Raw genomic sequence first — 16,237 nt, 5'->3', positions numbered from 1 at the left:
ACACACGCGGCTCCTCCCTCCTCTACACCCCCCCCACACACACTCCTCCTCCCTCCTCTACACCCCCCCCCACACACTCCTCCTCCCCTCCTCTACACCCCCCCCCCCACACACACTCCCTCCTCCCTCCTCTACAACCCCCCCCCCACCAACACTCCTCCTCCCTCCTCTACACCCCCCCCCCACACACTCCTCCTCCCTCCTCTACACCCCCCCCCACACACTCCTCCTCCCTCCTCTACACCCCCCCCCCCACACACTCCTCCTCCCTCCTCTACACCCCCCCCACACACCTCCCCTCCCCCCTACACCCCCCCCCACACACTCCTCCTCCCTCCTCTACACCCCCCCCCCCCACACACCTCCTCCCTCCCTACCCCCCCCCCCCACACACCTCCTCCCTCCTCTACACCCCCCACACACCCCCTCCCCCTCTACACCCCCCCCCACACACTCCTCCTCCCTCCTCTACACCCCCCCCACACACTCCTCCTCCCTCCTCTACACCTCCCCCCCCCCACACACACCACACTCCTCCCTCCTCTACACCCCCCCCACACACTCCTCCCTCCTCTACAAACACACTCCTCCCCCTCCTCTACACCCCCCCCCCACACACTCCTCCCTCCTCTACACCCCCCCCACACACACTCCTCCTCCCTCCTCTCCACCCCCCCCCCCACACACACTCATGCTCCCTCCTCTACACCCCCCCACTCCCCTCCCTCCTCTACACCCCCCCTCCTCTACACCCCCTCCCTCCTCTACACCCCCCCCCTCTACACCCCCCCCCCCCCACTCCCCTCCCTCCTCTACACCCCCCCACTCCCCTCCCTCCTCTACACCCTCCCTCCTCTACACCCCCCCCACTCCCCTCCCTCCTCTACACCCCCCCCCCCCACTCCCCTCCCTTCTCTACACCCCCCCCACTCCCCTCCCTCCTCTACACCCCCCCCCCACTCCCCTGCCTCCTCTACACCCCCCACTCCCCTCCCTCCTCTACAACCCCCCCACTCCCCTCCCTCCTCTACAACCCCCCCACTCCCCTCCCTCCTCTACAACCCCCCCACTCCCCTCCCTCCTCTACAACCCCCCCACTCCCCTCCCTCCTCTACAACCCCCCACTCCCCTCCCTCCTCTACACCCCCCCACTCCCCTCCCTCCTCTACACCCCCCCTCCTCTACACCCCCCCTCCTCTACACCCCCCCAGTCCCCTCCTTCCTCTACACCGCCCTCCTCTACACCCCCCCAGTCCCCTCCTTCCTCTACACCCCCCCAGTCCCCTCCTTCCTCTACACCCCCCCCCACTCCCCTCCCTCCTCTACACCCCCCCCCCCACTCCCCTGCCTCCTCTACACCCCCCCCCCCACTCCCCTCCCTCCTCTACACCCCCCCCCACTCCCCTCCCTCCTCTACACCCCTCCCTCCTCTACACCCCCCCCCCCACTCCCCTCCCTCCTCTACACCCCCCCCCCCACTCCCCTCCCTCCTCTACACCCCCCCCACTCCCCTCCCTCCTCTACACCCCCCCCACTCCCCTCCCCCCTCTACACCCCCCCCCCCACTCCCCTCCCTCCTCTACACCCCCCCCCCCACCCCTCCCTCCTCTACACCCCCCCCCTCCCCTCCCTCCTCTACACCCCCCCACTCCCCTCCCTCCTCTACACCCCCCCACTCCCCTCCCTCCTCTACACCCCCCCTCCTCTACACCCCCCCACTCCCCTCCCTCCTCTACACCCCCCCCCCACTCCCCTCCCTCCTCTACAACCCCCCACTCCCCTCCCTCCTCTACAACCCCCCACTCCCCTCCCTCCTCTACAACCCCCCCCCCCACTCCCCTCCCTCCTCTACACCCCCCCCCCCCCCCACTCCCCTACACCCCCCCCACTCCCCTCCCTCCTCTACACCCCCCCCACTCCCCTACACCCCCCCACTCCCCTCCCTCCTCTACACCCCCCCCACTCCCCTACACCCCCCCCACTCCCTCCCTCCTCTACACCCCCCCCCACTCCCCTCCCTCCTCTACACCCCCCCCACTCCCCTCCCTCCTCTACACCCCCCCCACTCCCCTCCCTCCTCTACACCCCCCCCCACTCCCCTCCCTCCTCTACACCCCCCCCACTCCCCTCCCTCCTCTACAACCCCCCCACTCCCCTCCCTCCTCTACAACCCCCCACTCCCCTCCCTCCTCTACAACCCCCCACTCCCCTCCCTCCTCTACACCCCCCCACTCCCCTCCCTCCTCTACACCCCCCCTCTCCCTCCCTCCTCTACACCCCCCCTCCTCTCCCTCCTCTACACCCCCCCTCCTCTACACCCCCCCAGTCCCCTCCTTCCTCTACACCGCCCTCCTCTACACCCCCCCAGTCCGCTCCTTCCTCTACACCCCCCTCCTCTACACCCCCCCAGTCCGCTCCTTCCTCTACACCCCCCTCCTCTACACACCCCCCCCCCAGTCCGCTCCTTCCTCTACACCCCCCCTCTCTACACCCCCCCCCCAGTCCGCTCCTTCCTCTACACCCCCCCTCCTCTACACCCCCCCCAGTCCGCTCCTTCCTCTACACCCCCCCTCCTCTACACCCCCCCCAGTCCGCTCCTTCCTCTACACCCCCCCTCCCCTACACCCCCCCAGTCCGCTCCTTCCTCTACACCCCCCCTCCTCTACACCCCCCCCCAGTCCGCTCCTTCCTCTACACCCCCCCCCCAGTCCGCTCCTTCCTCTACACCCCCCCTCCTCTACACCCCCCCCAGTCCGCTCCTTCCTCTACACCCCCCCTCCTCTACACCCCCCCCAGTCCGCTCCTTCCTCTACACCCCCGCTCCTCTACACCCCCCCCAGTCCCCTCCTTCCTCTACACCCCCCCAGTCCCCTCCTTCCTCTACACCCCCCCAGTCCCCTCCTTCCTCTACACCCCCCCTCCTCTACACCCCCCCAGTCCCCTCCTTCCTCTACACCCCCCCTCCTCTACACCCCCCCAGTCCCCTCCTTCCTCTACACCCCCCACACACACACTCCTCCTCTACACCCCCCCACACTCTCCCCCTCCCTCCCCCACACTCCATCACACACACACACACACACACACACACACACACACACACTTTACTCCATATCAGCACCCAGTCAAATGGACATCACCCAGCAGTAAACCAGATACTTTTGGTAGCCCCCTCTAAGCTGGTCATACACTATACAATCTGATTGTACAATCTCCTTTAGATTTACCAAAACTGTGCAACATGAAGACAAACCTAAACAATCCAGTCAATTTTTATCAAATCAGACAACAGCGAAAGAAGATCATACAATCAGATTGTATACTCTATGGTCAGACTTAGGAAAGCCAAAAGCAACATGCTTAACCCCTTCATAGCGGACGGTAAAACAAATCTTAGCCCTTTCCCACTGCCCCGCTGTGGTGCGGTGTACACAAATACACATGGGTATTGTGCGGGTTACCTTCATCTGGGCTATCCATAGCAACCAAATTCTGATTGGTTACTATGGCAACACACACATCAGATACTTTGATATTTAACAACATTAAACTGCGGTACACATTTCAGCAAAGCTGCTACTAAAACAAATGATGCCGACTATAGACAAACTACGACCATTTCTCCACGAGGAGCACACCACCACCAAGAACGTAGTGCAAGGGCCTGCCAGACTGGATGGTGCAGGGAGGTACTCAGATCCCAAAGTTAATTGTATAGAGATTGTAATGTGTATGGTGACTTAAAGTGGTATTTTTATCTACAGGTAATCTTATAATAAAGCTTACCTACGGGTTAAATGAATATCTCCGAAAACGCGCACCATTTAGGAGACATTCTAGGGAGCAGCAGTCGGTGACATCACCAGCTCATGCAATCTGAAGGAACAGCATAGCCGTGTCATTCCTTCAAAGCTCTGTGGTGTGGCCGTGACTCACACGCGCATGCATGGGAGTGACAACATCGCAGATCAGCCTTTCAAGCAGCCGCCACACATGAACCCGCATGGAAGACCGGTCAAAGATACAAACATCTGCAGCGGTGACAGCGTTTCAAGTCTTTTGCAATGCATACTAGCCCATTATGCCTTTAACTTGCAGGGTTTTTTTTGTTACCTTTACTAGCGCTATAAAACAGCCCTCAAATTTTCCACTCGCCTACTCAAATTTTGTGAGTGGAAAGTGATGGCTGGCGAGCGTGGGCTGCCTCGGAGGGGGGAGGGCGAGCACCACCGGCAGGCGGGGTTGAACGGTAGCCATTCGCCCAGCCAGGGGAAGAGAGAAGAGGAAGAGTCAAGCTGGCCGATCAGACAGTGGGGATTGCCCGCTGTAACAGCTTTCATTTGAATTGCCGGGTTCCGACACCGCTCACTGTCACACAGTCCCGCCTCCTCACCTGGCGCCGCTCACGTCACACAGTCCCGCCTCCTCACCTGGCGCCGCTCACTGTCACACAGTCCCGCCTCCTCACCTGGCGCCGCTCACGTCACACAGTCCCGCCTCCTCACCTGGCGCCGCTCACGTCACACAGTCCCGCCTCCTCACCTGGCGCCGCTCACGTCACACAGTCCCGCCTCCTCACCTGGCGCCGCTCACGTCACACAGTCCCGCCTCCTCACCCGGCGCCGCTCACATCACAGTCCCGCCTCCTCGTCCGGTGCATCTGATAGCCGGTCCAATGCCGGGAGGAGGGACTGTGTGACGTGAGCGGTGCCGGGCGAGGAGGCGGTACTGTGTGATGTGAGTGGCGCCGGGTGAGGAGGCGGGACTGTGTGACGTGAGTGGCGCCGGGTGAGGAGGCGGGACTGTGTGACGTGAGTGGCGCCGGGTGAGGAGGCGGGACTGTGTGACGTGAGTGGCGCCGGGTGAGGAGGCGGGACTGTGTGACGTGAGCGGTGCTGAGAACCCAGCAATTCAAATGAAAGCTGTTACAGCAGGCAATCCCAGCTCTCTGATGATCGGCCAGCTCGACTCTTCCTCTGCACAGGTCAGGCTATGCCGAGGGGCACTGATAAAGTTGTTATTTCATGAGATAATTTACAAGGGCGTGTTTAGTTGGGGTTGGGTGGTGGCAAGTAACCCTTAAAGTGGATGTAAACCCAATGTCATCCTTTCTAAACTGCTGCCATAGGGGTTATCTAGAAGGATATACATGCCTCCTGCATGTATCTTTACCTGTCAAATGTCTCCCCTCTGTCTGTTATTAGACCTGAAAAACTGCATATTCTGTGGATGGGTCTGTTGTCTGGAGCTCGGTGGGTGGAGTCGTGATGTCAGTAGACTCCCCTCCCACCTCTACACTCCCCTGGTCAATATGCATTTTCTCCTGTGTATTTCTAACACTGAACTTCTGCTATGATCTCTAACATCCAGTGAAAAGACAGGAAAGTAACCACATGACTTCAGCCTGCCAAATCATGCTGAGGTGTGGAACAGCGAATCCTTGCAGAGCTGCTGAAGAAAGGAGTGGGGGTGGGAATTAAAAAATAATGCATGTCTTAGACTAATGCACGAGATGTAAATCACCTGTCACTCACAGCAAGGGGGAGGATTTGACAAAGTTTTTCTCACTGAACAATAAAAGAGGATTGCTCAGAGATGGATTAACTCTTTGTGCAAGACTGGGCTCAAATGATAGCAGATCTTATTTTCTACAGTATATTAAAAAAAAAAAAAAAAAAAAAAAAAAAAATCAGGTTTACATCCACTTTAAGTCCTGGCTAGTAGCGGTTATAAAACACAAGGGCTTCTACCCTTCTAATCTAATTCATACTGCTACAGGATTGGGTCTAATAGAAATGCGATTTTTCTAGTGTAAATATCATGTAGTAGAATACCTCTCCCACAGAGATTACATGGGGATCTGTTGGAAGGGTTGTCAGTTTCAGGATCTTTGGGAATACATTATATTACCAAAAGTATTGGGACACCTGCCTTTACACACACATGAACTTTAATGGCATCCCAGTCTTAGTCTGTTGGGTTCAATATTGAGTTGGCACAACCTTTGCAGCTGTAACAGCATCAACTCTTCTGGGAAGGCTGTCCACAAGGTTTAGGAGTGTCTCTATGGGAATGTTTGACTATTCTTCCGGAAGCGCATTTGTGAGGTCAGGCACTGATGTTGGATGAGAAGGCCTGGCTCGCAATCTCCACTCTAATTTATCTCAAAAGGTGTTCTATCGGGTTGAGGTCAGGACTCTGTGCAGGCCAGTCAAGTTCCTCCACCCCAAACTCGCTCATCCATGTCTTTATGGCCCTTGCTTTGTGCAGTCATGTTGGAACAGGAAGGGGCCATCTTCAAACTGTTCCCAAACTGGGAGCATGAAATTGTCCAAAATGTCTTGGTATGCTGACACTTTAAGGGTTCTCTTCACTGGAACTAAGGGGCTAAGCGCAGCCACTGAAAAACAACCCCACACCATAATCCCCCCTGCACACAATGATTTGGACCAGTGCACAAAGCAAAGTCCATAAAGACATGGATGAATGAGTTTTGGGGTGGAGGAACTTGACTGGCCTGCACAGAGTCCTGACCTCAACCCGATAGAACACCTTTGGGATGAATTAGAGCAGAGACTGGGAGCCAGGCCTTCTCATCCAACATCAGTGCCTGACTTCACAAATGCTCTTCTGGAAGAATGGTCAAACATTCCCATAGACACACTCCTAAACCTTGTGGACAGCCTTCCCAGAAGAGTAGAAGCTGTTATAGCTGCAAAGGGTGGGCCAACTCAATATTAAACCCTACAAAGACTGGGATGCCATTAAAGTTCATGTGCATGTAAAGGCAGGTGTCCCAATACTTTTGACAATATAGTGTGTAGAATATAATACCTTCTCCATAGAGTGTATATGGGGATCTGTTGGATGGATTGTCAGATTGGGGATCTTTGGTGATATGTAAAGCCCGTTCCCCGGAGTATACTGGAGGAGCGCGGTCTCTGGTGCTCTTTGTCTGCGGTTTCCAGGCCAATCTGTGAACTTGTAGACGGGACAAACAGGAAGTGAAGCCCCCATAGCAACCACATGAGCTGTGAAGGAGTACCATGCAGCAGCAGCAGGGGGGTGATGGCAGCACACTTGAATGGTTTTAGTTAACAAGCTTTCCCAGGCTGAACGAGTCTTCAATCCCCCGTGTCTCCATGAATCCTAAACAGATTAGCCAAGCGTCCATCACCAATGCAACCGATACGTCGCACTTCACCCCATACATTATACAATCATTGCAAGCGACATTCGCATGTACTGCAACAAGTCATGATCAATACAAGTGTATGGCTTTATCTGATTGGTGCACAATCTCCCTGATAAGATACATGGGCCAGTGTGGGGATAGTATGGACAGCACCGAACGGGTCTCTGCCGTCCCCGTCCAGAACCCGATCGTTAGTAGATTGGGCCAAAGATCATTTTTAGGAAAAACATATTTAGAGATGAATTGCCAGGACAGATGCAGGCAACAAGTGGCATTCTTTGCTGAAAACATTTCCCTATAGCTCATATATTTATCAATGAGACAATCTCTGATCGTTAAAGTCTAATAGTGGCCACACACGCTTGGATTTTTTTATGACCAATGTTCAAGTCCAACAAAAATGATCAAATCTGCAAACAAATAGCCATAACCTCCCTTCCAATTGTTACACACCGTTTCGATCAGGCAGTTTTACACCAATCTTTGGCACTGAGATGCTTTGTTCATGAATACACTGGTATGTAGATCGATCGAATTATGAGATTACATGGAGGAAACAGGGATGTGATCAATAACTTATGATTGTAAGTTAGGATCATGTCTTCATTATTGATTGAAATCTCCTTCCCTGTGCGTGGCATGGCAATTAAATCGGTTGTCAACCATAGATTTATTGTCCCTATCAGATCGATTGGAAAATAAATAAAAGTGGAGGCTCTCCTATCATTAAAAGGTATCTAAACCCAAACATGTAATATAATACACCTGACCAGTCTGTGGTGGCTGCATTCGTTTCCATTTCACCTGGTGATCCTGCCAATAACACACTTCCTGTACTGTGTGACAACGCTCACTCACTGGACTGTGTGACAACGCTCACTCCCTGTGCTGTGTGACAACGCTCACTCCCTGGACTGTGTGACAACGCTCACTTCCTGTACTGTGTGACAACGCTCACTCCCTGGACTGTGTGACAACGCTCACTCCCTGGACTGTGTGACAACGCTCACTCCCTGGACTGTGTGACAACGCTCACTCCCTGGACTGTGTGACAACGCTCACTCCCTGGACTGTGTGACAACGCTCACTCCCTGGACTGTGTGACAACGCTCACTCCCTGTACTGTGTGACAACGCTCACTCCCTGGACTGTGTGACAACGCTCACTCACTGGACTGTGTGACAACGCTCACTCCCTGGACTGTGTGACAACGCTCACTCCCTGTACTGTGTGACAACGCTCACTCCCTGGACTGTGTGACAACGCTCACTCCCTGGACTGTGTGACAACGCTCACTTCCTGTACTGTGTGACAACGCTCACTCCCTGTACTGTGTGACAACGCTCACTCCCTGGACTGTGTGACAACGCTCACTCCCTGGACTGTGTGACAACGCTCACTCCCTGGACTGTGTGACAACGCTCACTTCCTGTACTGTGTGACAACGCTCACTCCCTGTGCTGTGTGACAACGCTCACTCCCTGGACTGTGTGACAACGCTCACTCCCTGGACTGTGTGACAACGCTCACTCCCTGGACTGTGTGACAACGCTCACTCCCTGGACTGTGTGACAACGCTCACTCCCTGGACTGTGTGACAACGCTCACTCCCTGGACTGTGTGACAACGCTCACTCCCTGGACTGTGTGACAACGCTCACTCACTGGACTGTGTGACAACGCTCACTCCCTGGACTGTGTGACAACGCTCACTCCCTGTACTGTGTGACAACGCTCACTCCCTGGACTGTGTGACAACGCTCACTCCCTGGACTGTGTGACAACGCTCACTCCCTGGACTGTGTGACAACGCTCACTTCCTGGACTGTGTGACAACGCTCACTCCCTGTACTGTGTGACAACGCTCACTCCCTGGACTGTGTGACAACGCTCACTCACTGGACTGTGTGACAACGCTCACTCCCTGGACTGTGTGACAACGCTCACTCCCTGGACTGTGTGACAACGCTCACTTCCTGTATTGTGTGACAACGCTCACTCCCTGTACTGTGTGACAACGCTCACTCCCTGTACTGTGTGACAACGCTCACTCCCTGGACTGTGTGACAACGCTCACTCCCTGTACTGTGTGACAACGCTCACTCCCTGGACTGTGTGACAACGCTCACTTCCTGGACTGTGTGACAACGCTCACTCCCTGTACTGTGTGACAACGCTCACTCCCTGGACTGTGTGACAACGCTCACTCCCTGTACTGTGTGACAACGCTCACTCCCTGGACTGTGTGACAACGCTCACTCCCTGGACTGTGTGACAACGCTCACTCCCTGGACTGTGTGACAACGCTCACTCCCTGGACTGTGTGACAACGCTCACTCCCTGGACTGTGTGACAACGCTCACTTCCTGGACTGTGTGACAACGCTCACTCCCTGTACTGTGTGACAACGCTCACTCCCTGGACTGTGTGACAACGCTCACTCACTGGACTGTGTGACAACGCTCACTCCCTGGACTGTGTGACAACGCTCACTCCCTGGACTGTGTGACAACGCTCACTCCCTGGACTGTGTGACAACGCTCACTCCCTGTACTGTGTGACAACGCTCACTCCCTGGACTGTGTGACAACGCTCACTTCCTGGACTGTGTGACAACGCTCACTCCCTGTACTGTGTGACAACGCTCACTCCCTGGACTGTGTGACAACGCTCACTCCCTGTACTGTGTGACAACGCTCACTCCCTGGACTGTGTGACAACGCTCACTCCCTGGACTGTGTGACAACGCTCACTCCCTGGACTGTGTGACAACGCTCACTCCCTGGACTGTGTGACAACGCTCACTCCCTGGACTGTGTGACAACGCTCACTTCCTGGACTGTGTGACAACGCTCACTCCCTGTACTGTGTGACAACGCTCACTCCCTGGACTGTGTGACAACGCTCACTCACTGGACTGTGTGACAACGCTCACTCCCTGGACTGTGTGACAACGCTCACTCCCTGGACTGTGTGACAACGCTCACTCCCTGGACTGTGTGACAACGCTCACTCCCTGGACTGTGTGACAACGCTCACTCCCTGGACTGTGTGACAACGCTCACTCCCTGGACTGTGTGACAACGCTCACTCCCTGGACTGTGTGACAACGCTCACTCCCTGGACTGTGTGACAACGCTCACTCCCTGGACTGTGTGACAACGCTCACTCACTGTACTGTGTGACAACGCTCACTCACTGGACTGTGTGACAACGCTCACTCACTGTACTGTGTGACAACGCTCACTTCCTGTATTGTGTGACAACGCTCACTCACTGGACTGTGTGACAACGCTCACTCACTGGACTGTGTAACAACGCTCACTCACTGTACTGTATCTATGGAGGGGCACTGTTGTCACCCTAGGATGATCCCCTGATTTAGGCTACAAGTACCCCCCAGTTTACAGAAAATCAGAGAACATTGTCTGAGATTTCAGCTCAGTGCTGTCAGGAAGTTTGCTGGTGAGATCAGCAGGAAAATGTAATTAGCATGACATAAGAAAAATAAAATGATCACATTGAAGGACAGGTAAGCTGCACCATATTACATTTTAATTGTTTTTAGATTTATATATCATTTATAGGAAAAGAAAGTGATTGGTCCACAGGTGACCCCCCCCCCCCCCCCCCCTCTTTATCAGCAATCAGATGGCAGTCCTCATATATCCCCAGTGACAGATCTGCCCATCTATGCCCACCTCCCAATCTTCAGGATCCTATGTGCTCTCTGTATAGAAGACACAGACAGCTCTACTGGTATGTATAGTACCTGATCAGTCCATACGGGGGGGGGGGGGGGGGGGGGGGGGGTCCCTGTCCTGTGATCAGTCCATACAAGGGGGGGGTCCCTGTCCTGTGATCAGTCCATACAGGGGGGGGGTCCCTGTCCTGTGATCAGTCCATACAGGGGGGGTCCCTGTCCTGTGATCAGTCCATACAGGGGGGGGGTCCCTGTCCTGTGATCAGTCCATACAGGGGGGGGGTCCCTGTCCTGTGATCAGTCCATACGGGGGGGAGGGGTCCCTGTCCTATGATCAGTCCATACGGGGGGGGGGTCCCTGTCCTATGATCAGTCCATACGGGGGGGTCCCTGTCCTATGATCAGTCCATACAGGGGGGGGTCTCTGTCCTGTGATCAGTCCATACAGGGGGGGTCCCTGTCCTATGATCAGTCCATACAGGGGGGGGTCCCTGTCCTATGATCAGTCCATACGGGGGGGTCCCTGTCCTATGATCAGTCCATACAGGGGGGGTCCCTGTCCTATGATCAGTCCATACGGGGGGGGTCCCTGTCCTATGATCAGTCCATACAGGGGGGGTCCCTGTCCTGTGATCAGTCCATACGGGGGGGTCCCTGTCCTGTGATCAGTCCATACAGGGGGGGTCTCTGTCCTGTGATCAGTCCATACAGGGGGGGGTCCCTGTCCTGTGATCAGTCCATAGGGGGGGGTCCCTGTCCTGTGATCAGTCCATACGGGGGGGTCCCTGTCCTGTGATCAGTCCATACGGGGGTCCTTGTCCTGAGATCAGTCCATACAGGGGGGGTCCTTGTCCTGTGATCAGTCCATACAGGGGGGGGTCCCTGTCCTGTGATCAGTCCTATCCTATAGGAGAACCTTCTCCCAGTAACAGGTGTATGACCCGCCCGGTGTGCCTATCCGGGGATGAATAATAAGATCCCCCGCACTACGATGATCGGTGAGCCCGATATACACCCCGCACAGTGTGATCGGCCGATATACAGACACAGGGCGGTGTGCGGGCGATCTGTCTGTCTGGGTTCCTACCTGTTCCGGCGATGCAGATCGGATGTGTGGAGGCGGCGGTCCGGCTACAGGTCCCCCGGGCGGACGGAGACATGAGAGCCGAGCGCAACCCTCCGCCCGGATCAGTGCCGGCTATACGGAGCACAGCTCAGCATCTGAGAGCCGGGGAGGGCGGGGCCTGGGCACAGGGGCGGGGCTGTGCGAGTCTACACTGTGATCGGAATCAGCAACAGCGAGACACCCCACAACAATGCACCCCCTCATCACACACAGCATGTACCCCAGAGAGATACCCCACAACAATGCACCCCCTCATCACACACAGCATGTACCCCAAACACCCCACAACAATGCACCCCCTCATCACACACAGCATGTACCCCAGAGAGACACCCCACAACAATGCACCCCCTCATCACACACAGCATGTACCCCAGAGAGATACCCCACAACAATGCACCCCCTCATCACACACAGCATGTACCCCAGAGAGATACCCCACAACAATGCACCCCCTCATCACACACAGCATGTACCCCAAACACCCCACAACAATGCACCCCCTCATCACACACAGCATGTACCCCAGAGAGACACCCCACAACAATGCACCCCCTGATCACACACAGCATGTACCCCAGAGAGATACCCCACAACAATGCACCCCCTCATCACACACAGCATGTACCCCAGAGAGACACCCCACAACAATGCACCCCCTCATCACACACAGCATGTACCCCAAACACCCCACAACAATGCACCCCCTCATCACACACAGCATGTACCCCAGAGAGATACCCCACAACAATGCCCCCCCTCATCACACACAGCATGTACCCCAGAGAGATACCCCACAACAATGCACCCCCTCATCACACATAGCATGTACCCCAGAGAGACACCCCACAACAATGCACCCCCTCATCACACACAGCATGTACCCCAGAGAGATACCCCACAACAATGCACCCCCTTATCACACACAGCATGTACCCCAGACACCCCACAACAATGCACCCCCTCATCACACAGCATGTACCCCAGAGAGATACCCCACAACAATGCACCCCCTCATCACACACAGCATGTACCCCAAACACCCCACAACAATGCATCCTCTCATCACACACAGCATGTACTCCAGACACCCCACAGTACTGCCCCCCTGATCACACAGCATGTACCCCACAGACACAGTGCACCCCTTAATCACACAGCATGTACCCCCGAACTCCTTACAGTGCATCCCCTGATCACACAGCATGTACCCCAGACACCCCACAGTACTGCCCCCCCCATTACATACAGCATGTACCCCAGACAACCCTACAGTGCACCCCCTGATCACACACAGAATGTTCCCCAGACACCCTACAGTGCACCCCCTCATCACACATAGCATGTACCCCAGAGAGACACCCCACAACAATGCACCCCCTCATCACACACAGCATGTACCCTAGAGAGATACCCCACAACAATGCACCCCCTGATCACACACAGCATGTACCCCAGAGAGATACCCCACAACAATGCACCCCCTCATCACACACAGCATGTACCCCAGAGAGACACCCCACAACAATGCACCCCCTCATCACACACAGCATGTACCCCAAACACCCCACAACAATGCACCCCCTCATCACACACAGCATGTACCCCAGAGAGATACCCCACAACAATGCCCCCCCTCATCACACACAGCATGTACCCCAGAGAGATACCCCACAACAATGCACCCCCTCATCACACATAGCATGTACCCCAGAGAGACACCCCACAACAATGCACCCCCTCATCACACACAGCATGTACCCCAGAGAGATACCCCACAACAATGCACCCCCTTATCACACACAGCATGTACCCCAGACACCCCACAACAATGCACCCCCTCATCACACAGCATGTACCCCAGAGAGATACCCCACAACAATGCACCCCCTCATCACACACAGCATGTACCCCAAACACCCCACAACAATGCATCCTCTCATCACACACAGCATGTACTCCAGACACCCCACAGTACTGCCCCCCTGATCACACAGCATGTACCCCACAGACACAGTGCACCCCTTAATCACACAGCATGTACCCCCGAACTCCTTACAGTGCATCCCCTGATCACACAGCATGTACCCCAGACACCCCACAGTACTGCCCCCCCCATTACATACAGCATGTACCCCAGACAACCCTACAGTGCACCCCCTGATCACACACAGAATGTTCCCCAGACACCCTACAGTGCACCCCCTCATCACACATAGCATGTACCCCAGAGAGACACCCCACAACAATGCACCCCCTCATCACACACAGCATGTACCCTAGAGAGATACCCCACAACAATGCACCCCCTGATCACACACAGCATGTACCCCAGAGAGACACCCCACAACAATGCACCCCCTCATCACACACAGCATGTACCCCAGAGAGATACCCCACAACAATGCAACCCCTCATCACACACAGCATGTACCCCAGAGAGACACCCCACAACAATGCACCCCCTCATCACACACAGCATGTACCCCAAACACCCCACAACAATGCACCCCCTCATCACACACAGCATGTACCCCAGAGAGATACCCCACAACAATGCACCCCCTCATCACACACAGCATGTACCCCAGAGAGATACCCCACAACAATGCACCCCCTCATCACACAGCATGTACCCCAGAGAGATACCCCACAACAATGCACCACCTCATCACACACAGCATGTACCCCAAACACCCCACAACAATGCATCCTCTCATCACACACAGCATGTACTCCAGACACCCCACAGTACTGCCCCCCTGATCACACAGCATGTACCCCACAGACACAGTGCACCCCTTAATCACACAGCATGTACCCCCGAACTCCTTACAGTGCATCCCCTGATCACACAGCATGTACCCCAGACACCCCACAGTACTGCCCCCCCATTACATACAGCATGTACCCCAGACAACCCTACAGTGCACCCCCTGATCACACACAGAATGTTCCCCAGACACCCTACAGTGCACCCCCTGATCACACACAGCATGTACCCGAGACAGCCCACAGTGCTGCCCCCCAGTGCTACTGCTACCCCCTGATCACACAGCAGGTACCCCAGACATCACACAGTGCTACTGCTATCCCCTGATTATACAGCATGCTCCCCAGACACCCCACAGTACTGCCCCCCCCCCCATCACACAGCATGTACCCCATAGACACAGTGCACTCCCTAATCATACAGCACATACCCCCGACTCCTTACAGTGCACCCCCTGATCACATAGCATGTACCCCAGACACCCCACAGTACTGCCCCCTTGATTACACAGCATGTACGCCACAGACACAGTGCACCCCTTAATCACACATGTACCCCCGAACTCCTTACAGTGCATCCCCTGATCACACAGCATGTACCCCAGACACCCCACAGTACTGCCCCCCCCCCCCATTACATACAGCATGTACCCCAGACAACCCAAAGTGCACCCCCTGATCACACACAGAATGTACCCTGGACATCCTACAGTGCTGCCCCCCCCAGTCACACATAGCATGTACACCAGACACCCTACAGTGCACCCCCTGATCACACACAGCATGTACCCCAGACAGCCCACAGTGCTACTGCTACCCCCTGATCACACAGCAGGTACCCCAGGCACCTCACAGTACTGCCCCCCCGATCACACAGCATGTACCCCATAGACACAGTGCAATCCCTAATCATACAGCACGTACCCCTTACAGTGCACCCCCTGATCACACAGCATGTACCCCAGGCACCTCACAGTACTGCCCCCCCCCCCCCATCACACAGCATGTACCCCATAGACACAGTGCACTCCCTAATCATACAGCACGTGCCCCCAACTCCTTACAGTGCACCCCCTGATCACACAGCATGTACCCCAGACACCCCACAGTACTGCCCCTTTGATCACACAGCATGTACCCCACAGACACAGTGCACCCCTTAATCACACAGCATGTACCCCTGAACCCTGAACTCCTTACAGTGCATCCCCTGATCACACAGCATATACCCCAGACACCCCATAGTGCACCCCCTGATCACACACAGCATCTATCCCAGACACCCCACAACAATGCACCCCCCCCCCCTTTACATACAGCATGTACCCCAGACACTGTAGAAAATGGTTTAAAAATGGCCTCACCCATAACACATTATGAGTGCATTATATGGTAAATGAATCTAGACTAAAAGTTGTCTAGTTAATGACCTGCTGCATATC

The 16,237-nt window shown here is 55.5% G+C and overlaps 1 protein-coding gene across 2 annotated transcripts in view; it reads right to left on the bottom strand.

The window, feature by feature from the left end:
- Window positions 1–12,137, bottom strand: part of SPATA13 (spermatogenesis associated 13) — a 149,109-nt gene extending 136,972 nt beyond the window's left edge. For both annotated transcript variants that reach the window (XM_073613426.1, XM_073613427.1), the window contains exon 1: window positions 11,985–12,137. The gene's annotated coding sequence lies outside the window, so the exon portion shown is untranslated. The remainder of the gene's footprint in view (window positions 1–11,984) is intronic.
- Window positions 12,138–16,237: the final 4,100 nt, after the last annotated feature.

This window comes from Aquarana catesbeiana, linkage group LG02 (genome assembly GCF_042186555.1).
Source record: "Aquarana catesbeiana isolate 2022-GZ linkage group LG02, ASM4218655v1, whole genome shotgun sequence".
In the NCBI taxonomy this organism is placed as follows: Eukaryota; Metazoa; Chordata; class Amphibia; order Anura; family Ranidae; genus Aquarana; species Aquarana catesbeiana.
The sequence above is the reverse complement of the archived record's forward strand: the minus strand, read 5'-3'. Positions and strand labels throughout refer to the sequence as shown.